Here is a 19111-nt window from a genome sequence, read left to right as displayed (position 1 = left end):
TTACTATGGTAACCATGAGATGATAAAGTTGCGTCATATTGTGATAAATATATATTTGTTTAAATCTTGTCAGTCTAATCACAATAAAATTTCTATTAAATATTATTAAAATATTACTATAATTAACATTTAAATATTTAAAATATATTAATGATGTTCTCTATCGAAATGTTCGATTTACATTAGATAATCACTTTTTACATCTAATGTAAATCGAACATTTCGATAGAGAACATCATTAATATATTTTAAATATTTAAATGTTAATTATGGTAATATTTTAATATTTAATAGAAATTTTATTGTGATTAGACTGACAAGATTTAAACAAATATGGTAACCAGTTGACGAGGCTGATTGCCCGAGAATATTTTATTGAAAGGTGTGAAAGTATAATCAAATTTAACAGAACCCTCTGACATCAAATTTCATGAAATTTGGTTCAACCGTTCTCGATCTGTTACATTCAAACAGACGATCATATATAAATTGCTATTCTAACAAGCACATTGTTATAACTTTTAGTTTAGAACGAGTCCAAAAAGAGGTTGTTCATGCTGTCAGCTGGCGGATACCCACTTCACTGTACCGTACTATTTTAATTACATTAAATTAAGAGTCTTAATTGCATTTCACAAACTCGATGTGAATAAGTCCATGCACGTAGCTTGTATTCATGGCATTCATCGCAGAGGAGCTCAAAATATGGTCTTTGACAGCAACAGCAATTACGAATGCTTTACAGAGATCAGTAACCCATAAATTTTGAGTTCAAAGTGAAAGTTGCTGAGCAACTGTAGTTGTCTCTTTCATTATGATAACCGACATGAGCTGCGATTATATGCGTCTTTGAGGAGCAGCGGCCGACAATTCCTGTCTGTCCTCCGAAAACGACCGGCATTTTATCTGAGCCTGGTAATAACGCTTAATTGATGTGGGTTTACTGCATACATCTATGCACGCATTTTGGAAGGCTTTAATCAACATACTCATTAACAAACAAAAAGTAAATTCTGTCCCACTCTTAACAGATTTCTGAATAATCATTTGTAAATGTTTTTGTAACAAAAAAGTAACTAAACATACACCTTAATCATCAATTTTCAACGTCGATTCACAGTGCATACACAGCATTCTACAGTACGACTAAATAACTTTCCACTTAGGTGCATTATATATTTCATGTCACAATTTATCAAATGTATTTAGAGAAAGAAGCCACGTTATTATATAATAAACACGCCATAAGCTCGGAAAGTTTTCCGTACCGGAATACATATAAATCATCATGCATTCTTCTAAACTTGCATTTAGATGTACTAAATCCTTCTCGTTGGATAGTTTCCAATTTGGCCACCAAATCGCAGGACCTAAATGTCTACATCATGACTTTCTTCATCCGTCTTTTTATTATCACCGCTCTTAAAATATTCAAAATGAAATTTTAAGGTCGGACAGAATAGCACAAACGCCATGTGAAATTTAATTCAAATCCGTCCAGTGGTTCTCGAATTGAATCGACTGGACAGACGGACAGACACGACCAGCACTTAATGCGTTCTCGCTATGCACTTCGAGCAAAGCACGACATAATAACCCATAATATTATCAAAATGAGATGGTAGAATTCTAAGTACGTAACACCAACCCCGCTTCAAATGCTTCGCAATTTAATAAACGCCGATAAACTTTTTAAAATTACGATCCTCTAGTAATCATCTTTTTCTGCAGTGTTTTGCACTGCGCGTCTCGCCACTCGGAATTTCCATTCCACGAACTTGTCATCAGGATCGCTGGCGTATGAACATTGCACTCTTAATTGCTCGCACATTCGAATGATTGCTTTAATCCCCTGGACGATAACAAAACACAAAAAACCCTACTAATTTCAGGAAATAACCTATTACGAACTGAAAAAAGGAAGAAATACGATTTCATAAGATCCAAATCAGAAATTACACTCAATAACACAACTTCACAAGTAGAATACTTTTAGAAAAGCTGATAATTGTTCATGTACTCAATAAATTCCCCTTCCTTCATGGAATCCGAAGGTTTACATATCCGTGTTCACAACAGCCCACCAGCGACTCATATCCTGGGTTAACTGAGCCATTTCGAATCTTATTTAACATTCAGTTTACTACTGTACCATTATTAATATTATTATTCCATTTATTCACCACTTTATAGGGTATTTACTTCTGTGTACCCAAGATAAACCTGAGGTACATAGTACAGCAGCTATTTCCGAAATATATCTTGTTTTTAATATATTATTATTATTAAAGAGCTGAATTGGATTAATCTACTAAAGGATAGAGAAAGTATGTAACCTGAACTGAAAGGTAAATAACTGCTATAAGAAAAGTTTTATAAGAAGAGTGTTTTGCTGTTAATAAATAATTAAAGAATTTAGTTAAGATTCAGTAGAATCCATGTTTAATTTTCATGAAAACAACAAAGTAGACTTAAAATCTGGTCATTTATGTCTTCTGTTACGTTGTCACAGTATGATTCACAAATATCGTGTTAAATATAGTAGCTGCTAGTGATATATAAATTCAGCGAGAGCTCGTAAATGTTTCCGGAATTTTGCTAAAATAAGCTGAAGTTTAGAACACCATCAGAAGATAGTGGCAATATTTCTCAGTAGTTTATTTCATTGTACTACGTACATCTCATTACATCGAATGCTGTAGGTTCTCTAACGTTTCGGCAAATATTACACCTGCCAGCTTCAGGGTGAATATGTATTGCGGGTTTTAGGCAGCCTCACAACCTTATACAGCTGGAAGCAAGGTTCTAATTGGAGGGACAGAGAAATTGGCTGCGGAAGGGCTGATGAGGAAAATAAGTGATGCAAGAAGTTTGAAAAACTTTCTAGGTGGAATAATAAAATTTAAAAGAAGTACAGAAGAAGTTGTGAAGGAAGGTTTCTTAACGGGGGGCGTCATCTTAGAAGTTTATTATGAATGTTTTCTTTTGCACAACAAAAGTGCAATCTGTACCGGGTTTGGCTGAGTATCATTTTAACTTCCAATAGCACGAAACTTCTCGCTGTCTTTAGCCACAGTTTTTTTTAGGAATTACTTTCAGACAAAGTTAAATAAAATAATACTGTATTTCATACACCTCGTGTATATCTGTTAAAACTACTTAAATTGTTGTATAAATTAAAAAAACAATTTCATGTTTATGTGGAAAATTATTGTTTTATTCAAATAACACGTCAATCTGTAAAATATTTCATACTGGTGACGGAGGCAGCAAGCACTTCCGAAACTAAACGGCGTAACATTCCATAAGACAAGCCAATTTTATACTCGCTGCTGAGAGAACCTAGAATATTAATAAAATTGACTATATTTATGCTGACACGAACGCAAATAAACATATCGATCCGTTTGGAACGATTATCAAATGATTTGTGCCAAAGATTGGTCAGTTATACCAACATGATCTCAGTACCCACGGTAGTGAAGATCATAACCAAGGTCTTCTGACGTGCGGTGCCTTCTGGACATGTAGGTAGATACCAACACTTCGGAGGAACATACTGTCTCCATGTTCAGAAATTTCTTCAGCCCTGAAGATGGAGGCAAAGTTGTTCATACGATACATTGGTATCTCGCTTTTAGTTCACAAAGCATTAAAATACAGAATACGAGAACAGAAGTTTAATTGACCACTAATTCTCTCCAACTGTACAGTACCTAAATTCCCATGGGCCGAGCACTAGGTAAATATTCATGTAGCGAAATCCCCCATAAAACACAACTTTAAACTCATTATTAAGCTCTATAATACGCAGTTTGGCTAACTATCTCCTATATTCATAAGCGTACATTGTCTGCAAAATCTTAAATTCTCAACTTTCCAGCTATGGCTTCTGGGTGTCTCTCGGCTTGAAGCCTTCACGCCGCTGGTAGAAATGTTAATAGATTTTTGCGACTACGGTCGCCAGTGTTCTTTCTTCATGTAAAATTCATCAGAATTCGAACCATGGACGACTCTGGTTACAATATAAATGGAAACGTGGTACAACAGAAGTACTCTGCTCTTGTTGCAAATCCCAGTAGCATAAACGTCGCGCTCTGACTTTTCCGTAACATGAATTTCAGCTCTAAGCCTCAAATCTTCGGTCATCTCGTAATCAACTTCAATTTAATTGTTTTTTTAAGGAAGGCTGGATACCTGAGATGTAAATTACATTGTTCAAAATGTCGTGACAAAGAACGTCTTTACATTATGACATACGAAGTTCTCCCTGTATTGAAGAAGTGGATTTTGGTCTTCTTGCGGTGAAGGCGTGTGAACTTGTACGTAGACACCAAATTTTCGAAGGAAACTTCCAGGCTGTCGTGTGGATGAAGGCAGTTTGTTCCTCTTAAGCGTTCTTACCTACCTACAAGTCCAGAAGGCGATGAAACTCAGAAGATACCTTCACATTGTTTAAAATAATAATATAATTCCAAACTATTAAATTTATCAGTGCACTTTACATCAAAAATTCACAGTAAATAATATTTCGTACTAGGCTGTAGATAAAGCCTCACGTATCAATTACACACATCAATTTTGCAATTACTTTGGCCAGTAATATCAATAACACTTATCTCCTTAGTCTGAGAAAAATAGCATAACCGGGGGGGGGGGGTACAACTCCATAGCCGTTCGATTGTAACAAATATCGTAGACCGTTCTTTAAAATCCTATAATCCTATTTAAGTCGAAGTAAAATCTCTACTAGTCCGACAGTTCCTGTCGCTCTTAATCGATGTCTTAATTATATTAAGCTTTGGAAAGCTACGTTCGGCGCTTGGCATGGTAACAGCAATGCACAACACTGCTCCAAAAATAAAAGAGGGTAAACGAATTTCTGTAAAAAAAAGAGCCCCATCATTGCCTATTTTTAGTTTTCTGCATGAGAAAGTGACGATAATGCAATCAGAGGACTTTCGAAACTTCATGAGTTACTCCAACGTTCAGTTTTGGCCCTTAATTCTGATTGGTCAACGAAAATTTGACAAACCTTGCGCAAGGTCCTAAGGGATGTGTGTCTGAATTTCACACACTCACAGTAGGTCCCGCCATACAATATCACAATCGTCTCTTTTAATATTTAAAATGTGATGGATTCTTTGATGATGTGTTTCATAATTGTTGAAATATGTTCAGATTTTTGGATTAGTTAATCAATAATGAAAACCAAACGACACAAACGTACGTAAATACACTAAACGTCATTAATTTAGTTTATAGACTCAAGTAACTCTCTTTACATACTGTTTGTCAATTTAGCTTAATTTCCTTTATACCAGTAAAACATAATCTCTTAAAACAACACAAAACAAAGGGTAAAATAAAATTTACGTACATTTTAAAATTGCATGCCCATTTTGTAGAATTCAACTTGTAGATATTTAAAAAAAAACAAAGATTTGCAAAGTACGTAGTTTCTCTTAATTCAATACATGTATTATTCCACGCTCTGATGATGGAGGCACAAGAACCTCTGAAATGTTGTTGATCTACCAGACTACACGGCGCTACAACCCGTAAGAGAGATATCTTCAACAGCTTCGCTTCGTGAGAACCTGAAATTTTGTCTACAGAACAAATTAAAGAAGAGGAATTCATAAGTTACGAACACGTGTTTACAAAAGAAACTGGGTCCAGAGGACGTTTTGTTTACTCTGTAGATACTGGGTATTTGGAAAGATATTACGGTCAGATATCTGCGCCATGTTATCTTGTATCTCTGTGTGCATAATATAAATGAGCACTTTATTAGTATGGCGTATTGCGTGCTTGAACAGTTTAAGACAAATCACAATTTGAGTGATTATTACCGGCTTTAGATCTCGGACCAGTGAGAGGTTATCGTGATTAGTTCTGTAGTTTTTTACAGTCTTTCCACACATTTTGTCGGAGAGTTCACATGCATCATCCACGACCATTTCCCCTATCACTTTCTCACTTTACCAGACATAATAATCTTCCAGTTCCAGGTGGTATAACTTATTAAGGTAATAAAGCGTCGAAGAAATTATGTTTCTACACATCCATTATGTGAAATATATTTTAAGCACATTTTAGATGCATATCTATATTTATTAACCGCAAATAGTTATTTATTGTTAGTTTAAATGTCCTGTTGACATTCAACTGGAATGTGTTTCCCGTTTTCATCCGGAGCTCCCCCCTCCATAATTTCCTTCATCCCTTTTGTACTATTGTCTCATTCTTTCCTCTCACCAGTATTCATTTCTCATCCCTGTTATTTGAATACTTTCGTCACCCGTATTTTAAAAACTCTTAAAACTGGCCTAACGCTAGCGTACAAACTAGTCGACGGACCACTTGATAGAAACAAGCATTGAAAATTCTTGCCAGAACTTCTTGCTCTGTTATCGGCTCTTAAGTTCCATATGGACAAGTCGCCACCTGCAGAACTTAGAATTGTCGGCGTTACGGTCAAAAACAAACAATTCTCGCCGCCAATGGAAATTAATCAGTCTTCGAATTCATGACGATTTCACGACCTTTATAGAGCACTTCAAAGCGATAAGCTAAGATGTCACTTTGTTTTCATACGATATCAACAACAAATCCAGATGATAACGAAGGAGAATATGCTTAGCATGAACTCTATACTCAACGTTCAGACAACCTCGTCTTTTATGGAACTAGAAAATGTCATTACGCAGTTTTCTCCAGCCTCCAACTACGTCGTCCTTCTTAGGTCCAAATATTCTTCCAAGCACCCTGTTTTTAAAAACCGTAAAATTGTCGTTCTTTGGCGTGAGAGAATAGGTTTTGCAACAAAATTGAACAACAGATAAAAATTATAATTCTATAAATTTAACCTTTGCGTTTTCAGATATCAGACGGGAAGACACAAGATTCTGAACCAATGGCAGCAAACATTGCCACATTCAGTCTGCTCTTAACCTCCCCGTGAATTCGGTTCTTATTTGTTAACGTCGTACCCAAATATTTGGACTTTACCAAATTTTCAAAGGATCTGTTAGCTTCTGTATAACAATTCTGATCTGCATTCTGGTGACGAGTTATGATATATGTACTTAGACAACTCAGCATTTATTTCTGTACCAGCTCCCTCGCCATCAACCAATGCAGCTTCTGGATTTTATCTGATATTTATGTTGTCACCCAGTGTATTAATATCATCTGCACAGACCAGAAGCTGTTATGTCCCGCCGGCTCTAGCGCACTGTATCTACATTTGCTTTGTATATTGTCGACTGTCAAACAAACGAGAATAGAATTGTGAAAACCCCATAAAAAAATATTTCCCTTCGATTCTGCATATCTCATTCATTTTAATCTATATTAATTTCAGACATAACTCTGTCATATACAGGTAATCAGACAGAGGTATCACGTTACACACAGTATGGAATTATTTTCCCTATAAGTCTTTTTGGGGGCTAGATGTAAATTCAGAAAAAGTTAAGTACATGTTAGTATCTCGTTATCAGAAGACAGGCGGGTAAAATTACCTTAGGGTAGCTAATAAATCCTTTGAAAGGGTTACAAAGTTCAAATATCTGGGAACAACAATAACAAATGAAAATGACACTCATGAGGAAGTTAGGAGGAGATTAAATTCTGGAAATGCTTGCTACTTCTCAGTTCAAAATATTTTATCTTCCAGTCTGATTTCTAAGAACCTGAAAGTTAAAGTACACAAAACAATAATCTTACCTGTGGTTTTGTATGGGTGCGAAACATGGTCACTCACTCAGAGGGAGGAACACAGATTGTAGGTGTTTGAGAATCGGGTGTTGAGGAGGATATTTGGGCCTAAGAGGGAAGACGATGGGGCGTGGAGAAAACTGCATAATGATGAGCTTAAAAATCTGTACTCCTCCCCCAGTATTGTCAGGGTGATTAAGTCGAGAAGAATGAGATGGGCTGGGCATGTAGCGCGCATGGATGGGACAAGAGGTGTGCACCGGGTATTGGCCTGAGGGGAAGAGATCGCTGGGGAGACCTAGACATAGATGGGAGGATAATGTCAGGCGGGATCTATGGGAGATAGGAGTTGAAGGTGACTGGATTTTGTTGGCCCAGGACAGGGTCCGGTGGAGGGCTTTGGTTAATTCGGTGATGAACCTTCGCGTTCGGTAAGCCATCTAGTTAGTTAGTTAGTTAGTTATAAGTCTTTTTGTTTTGCTTATTCGTCACACAGAAAAAAACTTCTATTAAAATTTATAGGTTCCTCTGATATTTACATATCACACCATGCACAATGTTTAAGGATACACCTGCTTTGACCCTCTGATGCTGAAGGTAATGTCTGTATCTGGCAGGTGTCAACTGGTTGGTGCATGATACATTTTTAAAATCACCATTTGACTTCTGGCAGTGTAAAAAATATATGCGTATTGAGTCCGAAAGCTGGCGAACTTCCACCAGACTACACGACACTACAACCCAGGAGACAGCCATCTTCATAAGCACCTCTTTAAAAAAATCACAGGGTCTTGAATTTTTATTTTAAAACTGAGTAGGTAATGCAGTGTTAAAATACACGTGGTACATTGTTAAAGTTTCGAATAAAATTGAGTCTTTTATGTACCACTTACTTTAGATTTTTCTGTCATTCTTGACAGAGTTACTGATTTTGAAATCAGGTTGTACCACTCCTCCTGCGTTTCTGTAAAATCATACTTCGGACAACGTCTGTGTTTATTATTATTGCCGTTAGAGCCAGCTGTCGCTCTGCTTGTAAGGTTAACATAAACATACACTGTGTGTGTGAAAATTCGGCAAAAAGTCGCAAATATTATTTATATACCTTGTCCCCTTATCATTTCGTATCCTGTCGTATCTAGCCTTGTTTTAACTGGTTTGCCTATTCCTGAAATGAAATGATAATATTGATAATTGCTGTGTGTTATATTATTTTAGGGTGTGTATTTAATTTATATTATTAGTGTTTATTGAAGTTATTTGTAGCTCTGTTGTTTCTGATATCCTGGTATCCTGTATGTTTGTGGTGTTGTGTTGGTGCAGCACTCTGGCATTCTAGTATGTTGATACGCATTTTCAAATATTAGGTTATTGCTCTCTCTGTTTGTATCGTTCATTTATAAGTTTTCTTTACCGGTATTCTCCAAACTTTATTTGCTTGTTCTATGATACCCATAGTATTGTATATACCACAGTATCCGTCGTTTAATGCATTTTAATTCTTATCTTGATGCGCCAATAACTTCGCCAGAATGGGATATTAAATACGACAATCTGTGACATATGTGGTTTGAATCTGACTGCTGCAACCAAAAGGTAAACTATACAAGACAGAGTTAAAGCTTGTTCCTTCTGTAACGATAAGTACGTTCTTAATCCAGTAAAATATATTTCGATTTCCTTTGTTGTTCGGAGCTATATGTTTAGACTTATGAAATGAACTTACCGGAAGTTCGTCATTCCAGTTCACGTGAAGGCTATTTGTTTCTTCTGTATCGGAATATCCACTTATTTGTTATGTGGATGTTTGGACCGGAACAACGCAACAAACGGAAAATACCTTCATTAGACTCACAGCTCAGGAAATGAGACGTTGAATTCCCCTTACGGTTAATTATGTTTCCGGTAAGACTGGTATTGCATAGTTTGTCTCAAGCTAGACACAGAAAAAGGCAAACAATATTTCCGAACACTATTATCAGATTATTGCACGACAAACGTTTTTGAGAACAATTCCTAATCACTGGGCTTTGTTCGTGCGAACATTTGATGTTCCACAGTAGAACATTGAATTGCAAAGCGAGCAGTTTTCGTCTAGTTACAAAGTGCGTGCCTTGTTAAAAACAAAATCAATTAATCATATATGTTTTAATATTATCCTCACATTTACGCCGTGGTTTTCTGACTCTGCAAAAATGTCTTCGCATACTATTAAAATTAGCTGATGATGATGTTGCCGTGACGGACAGAGGGACGACAGAATAGCAGCAAAATTTACTGTGTCTCTCTTTATGAAAATGTATTGTTCGGAGCTGGATGCAGATTATATTCATTGGTTGGTTTTGGGTTAAGGTGTGCCAGCATCTGTGGTTATGTGCACCGGTATACAATTTCAATGTTTCAATTGTGGTTTATTTAACGATGCTATCAGCAGCTTGCACTATACAGCGGTGACACTGAACTTAAACCGATACCTCAACACGGCAAAATTCTCCCGTTACCCACCAGGACAGTACGCTTAAATATAATAGCAATATTAAAAATAACAGTAACAGAGCAAAGCCAAGCTAAAATAAAAAAACCTAACACAGGAATTGGAGCTAAAAGAACAAAGTTTCAAAAAAAATGAGAAACTTATTTCACTTTGTTCTTATCATTCAATAAATCTTTGAATTCGTGATGGAATAAACGAGCCACTTGTTGCAAGCGACACTCCCTTCGTATTTAAATAGATTCCTATGTAATTACTTTATTCGTCTCTGTTTCAGATCCCGCATCAAATAATAACCTGTGCCCACAAATACATACGAATTTCAATTCTCAGTGCGACGATAACCTTGGGAATATCATTATATTGTGAACCATACTTAAATATATCATTTTGGGGCAGCTTTTCATTAAGTCTAAACGTGTTAACCCACGTTATCGGAAGCAGACACATAGAACAGAATTATAATTAAGTAGCAAAATACACTGAAATTGAAGGATGTGGCTAGGGGTTTGTATTATGAAGATTCCAGGTTCAGACCTTAGCCTGGAGACCGGTTATACTGAAGTTCTTCTTGGTTTTGCTCAGTCTCTCCAAGTAGATGCAGGGATAGTAGGCCTACCTTAAATTCGGCTACAGTTAATTCCTACCACATACTTTCTAGTTCATTTATTATTTATTTGTAGTGTTCTGTCTGACGACAGGTCCATATATCATGAACAGGATCCTTCCAACCTCTTCAGGTTGTCAGGAACCTGCTCATACATATATACATTCTTGGCAGAGATGATCCAGAAGTGGTTTGCCATTGCCTTCTTCTGTGTGTGAATGGAGTAATTGTTGGGATGCCACGGAGGAAAACTCCGTGTTGCCTAGACCACGGCCTTGCCCAACACAAGTTATAAATTTGAGCACCACCGGGAATTGAACCCGGGACCCCAGGCTTACAAGGCTAGTGTTCTGACCGCTAGACCACCGTGGCTAGTTCATTTATCGTCCTATTATTCGATGCTATGTAGCTTGAGCTATTGACAGAGTAGTAAAATATAATAATAATTTAATTAATTATTCGCCCTAGCTCTAGAATCAAATATTATAAATCACTCGCCCTGGCTCTAGTCGGTTCGTACTGAAACTTAGCGGTACCCGAAGAGAAAATATACAAGAAATCTAATGTTTGATGTTCGAGATAAATCTCTTACTTAATTTGGATAAAAATTTGTATATTTACGACCTGAGTAATAGAATATTATGTTTTTATTGTGAATACCTAATGCGTTCAGCTTTCATAATCAAAATAGTACTTTCCTCCGAAACGTTGGTATCTGCATACACGTTCACACAGCATTATCATCCAAAATACCAACATAAATATTTATTCCTTTATTGCATACAATGTAAACATTTAAGAATTATAAATATGGATGTAATGCAATTACATCACTACCATTTCGATTTCAGTATTATGAACAATTAAACGGGGTATGAGTTTCAATAAGTGAACTTATTATTGCATTTAAAAGAGGGACATTACTAATATATGAAACAAAGATTACTGTCTTCTTGGCTGTAGCGTCCTGATAATGGAGGCAGCAAGAACCTATGAAACGAAGTTAAACTTATATCAGACTACACGGCGCTACAATCCAGGAGACTCCCATCTTCAGACACACCGCCTTAGAAACCACAAATCCTACATACAACAAAGTTTTAAGATCGAAATACCACTGCTATCGATAAATTACAATTCGTATATTAATTGCTACTGAGGGGTTAGTACACATTCTTATTCTATGGAAGACAATACTCTGACACAATAAAATCATTACACGGTAGATACTTAACGTTAAAATTGCGAATGATAAAGAATCATGTCCTTTTTAAAAACCAACAAATTTTTTATTATAATTATTGCTTTCGTTTATTTAGTAAAAACCCTTTTATTAATATCTCCTCTAATTTACCAGAGAGTTTCTTACGTCACTTCAGTTACGTTATCAGTAAAGCTACACGGACTTAACGAAACAAATGTCACCCCGTTAAGACCGTCGTTTTAACCTTGTAGTGGCAGAGTCTCGGTCGCACGTTATTTTGTACAGAACTCCGTTATGATGCCGTAGCGCGTTTCTTTGAGACACTGACGACAAAAATGAAAGAAAAATAAGTTTACTGCAAGAAAAGAGAACAAGAGATGGTGGAGAATAAGATAAAGACGAAAGATAAATAACGATGGGTAAAGCCTGAGATGAGGAATCGAAGTAGAAAAAGGAACTGAACGGAGAAAGTCCATGTTTCCATAACACCTCCGTAGGTCGATCTGTTTTCCATAAAAGCGTCACTCTACAAATCTTACTTATTTCTCGAGATTTGAATCTTAGAGGGATACTGAAAATTCAGGAATGCTATTTGCCTAATGAATCACGAGAACGTGAAGACCTCGGAAATAACATTTATTTCTCCATAATTTCGTGCATTCACATAAAACACGCCCCCCCCCCCAAAAAAAAAAAGATCTTAAACTTAGTTGTCTTCAAATAAGACCGGGTGAAAATTCCATTATATATTTAACGAAGTAAAACATTTCTCGAATGAGGATTAAAACCGACAAAGACCGATTACGATTTCGAAGTGGAACTATCTTCATATTTCTTAACACCAGCCTCTAAAGTCACTGTTGTCCTATAAAATTACTGGACGGGTAAAATTAATATAAATACTCAATTTCTATTCTATATCCCGTATTTTGTAATGACTAATGATGAATGTTCATTGAAATTCAACGGGGAATGATTTCATTAGTTTAATTATCCCCTATTCTCTTTCGTACTTACCCCGTTCTTACAATTATTCAAACTCAGATTTTCTCGCTTGCGTATTTCTTTCCCACCCTTTTCAACACAGAAAAACAATTTAAAGAATTAGCCGAATGTCACTTTTGTCGTATTGGTTCATCAGTTTCCTTTCCTCGGACTAAAAATCTCTTTTAACATTATTTTTGAAAATTAACAGTCAGCATTTGTAATCCTTAACAATACTTATTCAAAAATGTCAATTATTATAAAAAATATAATCATTCTTACAGTATATGCTCAAATATAGAACTGCAACAGAGTTATCATTTTTTCTAAATCTACTTTTGTAATACCCTGTGCCCGACTTTCTGTCAGAGAAACTTTCATCTTATGCTAGGGTTTCAAGTCCACAACAAGTGTGGCACTTGTACGTAAAAGAGAAGACTACCAAAAACAAAACAAAAATTTAAAGATTCTTCGCAGTAAATACAAACGAGTTTGAAGTAACCAATAATAAATTAAGGAATAATTTCGCAGGTTTAGTTACAAGTGGTCTGGGGCCGGGTATGGCTTACTAGCCGCCAGTTAGACCATGCTGGTATACGTCATTTAAAGTATATCTAAAGTTCTGCCATGATAACTTCGCTTGTAAAATAGTAGCTTACATTTTGTCACGTAGCCTATTACGAGAGCAGTCCTCTGTGAGTATAACCAAACCAACATGAAAATGTGTTTCATATCACAGGCCCAGAGATGTATTTTCTGATGCCAAAATGTCTGTATCTGTGATACCCAAATCAGATGACGGATATTCATGAATCTTGGTACAAACTTCATGCTACTAGAGGTCATACCAAATTTTACTTTCTGTTTTCCTATCATCAAATAAAAGCCTACAATGCCAACCTTTAACGCTGCTGCGACAGTAACGAGGTTTAATATAAAAGTTAAATTGTCAGTTTTGGTCTTACAGTTTGGCTGAAGTACCTGAAGATGGAGGCAGTATGTCCCTCAGTAAAGTCGATGCCCACACGGATTCACAACCCAGAACAGCACCACGGATAACTTCACCCCAGTGTGAACTTCATATCTCATAAATATTGTCCACGTGATCAAATTAAAATATGAGGATGGTACGACAGCCTGAGGTTATTACCGACAAATTTAAAGTTTCCCATAGTTTTTACTCGCGCAAACTACAGCCAGAACGTAACTGTTTAACTAACTGCCGTCCTATAAAATCGATACAGTTAAACAATGTTAGGCAAATTAAATGTAATGTAACATTTTCGACGAACGCTAATGAAGGCAATGCTTAATTAACCAAAGTCACAGACCTAGTGCTTGTTTAGGAGCTAAAGAATTGCTCACATAGTCAAGAAATTCTTGAAATTTTATGAAGCATATGTTCTACGCATGGAAAGATGAAAAATACGTACAGAATTCTGACTGAAAAACTTGAGGTGAGAGACTACTTTGAAGACATAGGCGGAGATGACAGGATAATACTGAACTGAACCTGAAAATAATTGGGTGAAAGGGTGTGGACTGGACTTAACTGGCTCAAGATAAGGTCCCATAGCGGGCTTTTGTGATGAGGGTAATGAAACTTCGGCTTTCATACTGCGAAATAATTCTTGAATAGATGAGCTATTGTTAAATTCTCAGGACGTAGACTGTGTCACGGAGTTGGTCAGGTAGTTGGTTATAACAAATTACGAAGTTATAAATTATAAAATTTCCTTCATAATTCATTAACAAATTATAATTATCACGATGATATTACTCTTGTTATATGTTAATAATTTTCTGTTTTAATTCACTTCAGTACTTCCAAAATATACCACTATTGATCTTAAACATCACACAGCAAGAATTTGAGAAACACAGCTATAAAATTCATGTCACATACTGCATACCTTAATTTGTTTTTTATTTCTTCTAAATTGCTTTCCAAATTTCGCAGGGCTCTGGAAACGCGTCGAAGCAGATCACCAATCCGAAGCAGCTCTTCATTGCAGTTCTTCTCCTAATCACCACGGATTCTCTCAATTCAGCAAACTAAAACTATCATCAAGTCTGGACCAACAAGATGTTTGGAGTCGTCCGATTTAATATGATATTTCAAAGTCACTACAACAAGACTCTACATTTGGGGTCCTCTGTTTATGGTCTTAACAACACAGCATGAATGAAATAAATCTTTTGAGTTCGTCCGTAAAAGATTTCATTTTTCCAGTAACATTATACGCTACACAGTTGTTCTTAAAGGCCTAAAAATATCACCTCCTTTATAAATTCAGGTGGAAACTTGTAAAAATATTAAGTTCACTGACGAGACTAATGATACTGACTTTTCACTGTAATATACGTTCATACATTCGTTTAGAAACATACATATTAAATATCTTTAAAATAATAATATAAAATTGTATATAATACGATAAACTCAAAGCACTATAACACTACAGAGTTAGTTTAATTTTAATTTTTGTATCTAAATAAATTATTTTGTCCTGTATTAATTAACTTAATTCAACTTTAACGGTTGAAACACATGAGGACGTCAAATATTCATGATTTCATTAATTTATAAGTAATTACTGTTCATCAAGCAGCGTCCTTCAAGACGTGTCGATTTTCAAAATCACTTTCGCTGTTTTATGTGCTAGTATAATTCTATTCTGGCGTAGAGAAAGAACCGACGCGCGAAAGACGTCTCAGATGTCTTGGATGCGAGTGGCGATTTGGACCGACGCTTCTCTCACAGACTAGCGACTGCTACTGGACGCCGCTGCACGGCGTCGTTTTGTTTAGTAGATGGAACGCGCACGGAAACTAAACTTGACGTGCGCAAACGCTGTTATCTTATTCGTCACTGAATCTGTTTCACACTGAAGATAGCAAAGTTTATGAACACTGAAAACGCTATCGAAATAATCTGAGAGTGTAATACTGTTTAGATTTTATGTATCCAGGACTCAGCTCCCTTCAAAATCAAAACTGTTTATATGGTGTTCATTGGAGTCTAATAAAATTGCTGAATTTGCCTCTCTTCGAAATAATTTCAATACAAATTCAGAATAGGTATTTAACCCTCTAAATTATTGTGGTAATTATATGTACCACCTGCATTAACAATCAGTAACTCCACATACTATATTTATGGGTTTCAGGTAATTATCATTATAAACAGCGATTATTTACAGAAACAGCATTAACCAATTAACCTTCGTAATGTTGAAAGGAGGATGTTGATTTACGGACTGGATTCTCAAATATTATTTATACGAGTTACAGCATGAAAAGGTTAAATATCTATTGCACTGTGTTCGTCTGAAAATCAATTCCATGGCGTCTCTGTTTAGAATCTGACCCTCCCTCAGTTGGACATAAAACGTCTCGTTTGTTTTAAGTCCGAAGGTTCATTAATGTATTGTAAGAGAACCCGCCACTGGTACCTATATCGAGCCAATAGACACAAATCAAAACCCATCACCCGATTTCTCTAACGTTGTGCGACACCTCGTAATGCTATTTTTATAATGCGGGAGTTTTATGTCTGCGCCCAACCATGAAGTTGGTGTATTTCCCCTTTCCGGCAGTTCACAGCTTATTCAACACATTAATTCATCCGCACACAGTATATCTAATACTGTGTAATACGAGTAAATATCAGCACAAAGCAACGAATGTCGTCCCATTGCAGGTCTTTAAATCAAAATATGGCTTCGAAACAGCTTTCAAGCCAACGGCTAAGCCGATACTGCAGCTTGCATCTGTCACAAGAAGACAGTAATTCCATTCAGTGCTGCCACTGCTCTATCCAGGAATATACCTGTATAAGATCCACTCAACTGAAAACATACCCCGCCCCCCTTCAGGCATCGGATGCTCGACAAAACGACGCCCACATTCCATTCAGACTTCACCATTTCACACGTTCCATAAATGGATTGAAGTGAATTTCTTTCCAAATAATCATGTTTTCAAACAGACAAAGAACTCCCAGACCTATTCAAGACCCCACGTTTAAATACCCTAATAAATACTGAAGACAGCTGTTATTTTTAGTTCAGAAAATGTTATTCTTTCGTCTACAATCTAAAACGCAATTGTAAATCCCAAAAATACATAAGAAATTACCTCCAGTTAGGGCCGAGGAATTCCTGGAAACATACCTCCACTCCGAACATAAACTGAACACGTCGTGGTGTTTAATTATGACACGTGAAACTTTTTCTCTTGCATAGAGCAATCTATCTCCGAGGATTTGTAAATGTGGTATACTACTCTAAAATATAAATGCTTGTTAATAGTAAAACATTTTTACAAAAGATTCTTAAAATATATTTAGATATTCATTATTGATTGGTGAATTTTCTCATTATAGAAGTGAATAGGCACAATTATATAATTTTCAGTAGCGTACATCGTAATTTAAATGTTATTCATTCTAAAACTATTAGTCGTATTAGAAAACAAAATATTGCCACGTTTTCACCGAGCGATTTTTCTGGGCTTACGTATCGTGCCGTGTCCCACCTGTGACCCTTATACTACACTGGCAAAAGGAATCCTCAGTGCATGAACATTGTGACTCGCCGATGTCTATCGCGTCGACCGACTGCCGACTCTCACGGAAGTCAGCGTGTTATGAAATTACTATGCTTAAGTACGATTTGAGTTTTCCACGGCGGCAAGTCTGAAGATTGCTGTCTTCTGCGTTGTTGCGCCAAGTAGTCTGATAGACGTCAACCGACGTTTTTAGAGTTCCGTGCTGCCTCTATCATCAGGGCCACCGCAACAACCTAGAAGACATCAATCCTTTTACTACGTCTGAACCTGTAACTATTTAAAAATATTCACCACGTTAAGTATTGGGGACCTCCACGTTTGAGTTATTTCCAACTTGTTTCGTAGATCACATTGGTGATTTATGTATATCACCTTCAACAATCTGTAAGTCTGCGCTTTTTTCTACAGAATGTATTTACGGACTTCAATCATTTCCATAAACAGCGTTAACCTGTTAATCTTTATAATGGTGAAGCGTTGTTTTCTTTGAGGTACGGATCGAATTTTTAATTTATTTAGATGAGCTCCGGCTTCAAAGGGTTAACGTTGTTTTGTTGTACATTTACAAAGGCATACAAAATTCAGGTAAAAGTTTTAAAACAATACAACAAAACAAAATACTAATGTCATTTGTTGATTAAACAATCTATGTTCCGTACTTTTGGATGAAGTTTGCAAAGAAGATAACGGATGTTTCAATGAGATAAAATTCAACGTTTGGGTGCCAACTGGAAATACCTTAGTGCGTGTTATCTGAACATTTGTATGACAATTATATTCGGAGAATCTAAAGGCTTTAATCATGGAAATGACGGTTCAGACACACTATGTTACCAAAATAAAACTGTGGCTGGTTGCGGGCAGAAATTTTCACAACTTGTCTTCACAATATTGTGGTTTCCAAAAGAACCAGTTATGTTTATATTTATTTTATTTATTTAGTGTTCTGTCTGACGACAGGTCCATATGAACAGGATCCTTCCATCCTTTTCTCGGACTGGGACCTGTTCATATACGTTCTTGGCAGATGATCCAGAAGTGGTTTGCCATTGCCTTCTTCTGTGTGTGAATGGAGCAATTGTTGGGATGCCACGGAGAAACCGGGGAAGCCCCCGGAGGAAAACTCCGTGTTGCCTAGACCACGGCCTTGCCCAACACAAGTTATAAATTCGGGCACCGCCGGGAATCGAACCCGAGACCCCAGGATTACAAGGCCAGCGTTATAACCGCAGTTTCATAACCGTACATGAAACAATGGAGTAATTTTCTTACTGTGAGGTTTGTTATGGTTACTCATTTTATTGGGACATTTCAGCATTTGTCATCTGTTCATCAAAACTAAAACGGTTATATGTTTAGCACTTTTGTGTAATACAGAAAACGTAATTACTAAGCAAGTCGATTCTTTACATTTGTCTATGAATAAACTAGATTATTTATCTATGAAAAGACCAGTAGGAAGTAAGGTCTCTGCGGTCAGATTGATATAAACAAAGAACACTATGTGATGACAAGAGGCACACTTGAC

At 36.4% G+C, this 19111-nt stretch overlaps 1 protein-coding gene and 1 long non-coding RNA gene across 2 annotated transcripts in view; one reads left to right on the top strand and one right to left on the bottom strand.

The window, feature by feature from the left end:
* Nucleotides 1–16055, top strand: part of LOC110832513 (uncharacterized) — a 192954-nt gene extending 176899 nt beyond the window's left edge. The window contains exon 3 of the long non-coding RNA XR_002543932.2: nucleotides 14972–16055. This is a non-coding gene — a long non-coding RNA (uncharacterized LOC110832513). The remainder of the gene's footprint in view (nucleotides 1–14971) is intronic.
* Nucleotides 1–19111, bottom strand: part of LOC110832509 (putative tyramine receptor 2) — a 272216-nt gene that overhangs the window by 203081 nt on the left and 50024 nt on the right. The window lies entirely within an intron of this gene.

Source organism: Zootermopsis nevadensis, unplaced genomic scaffold (genome assembly GCF_977971745.1).
Source record: "Zootermopsis nevadensis isolate Lab colony 2312 unplaced genomic scaffold, Znev_1.0 Znev_ptg000001l, whole genome shotgun sequence".
In the NCBI taxonomy this organism is placed as follows: Eukaryota; Metazoa; Arthropoda; class Insecta; order Blattodea; family Termopsidae; genus Zootermopsis; species Zootermopsis nevadensis.
Note: the sequence above shows the minus strand (reverse complement) of the source record. Positions and strands in the feature narration are given on the sequence as shown.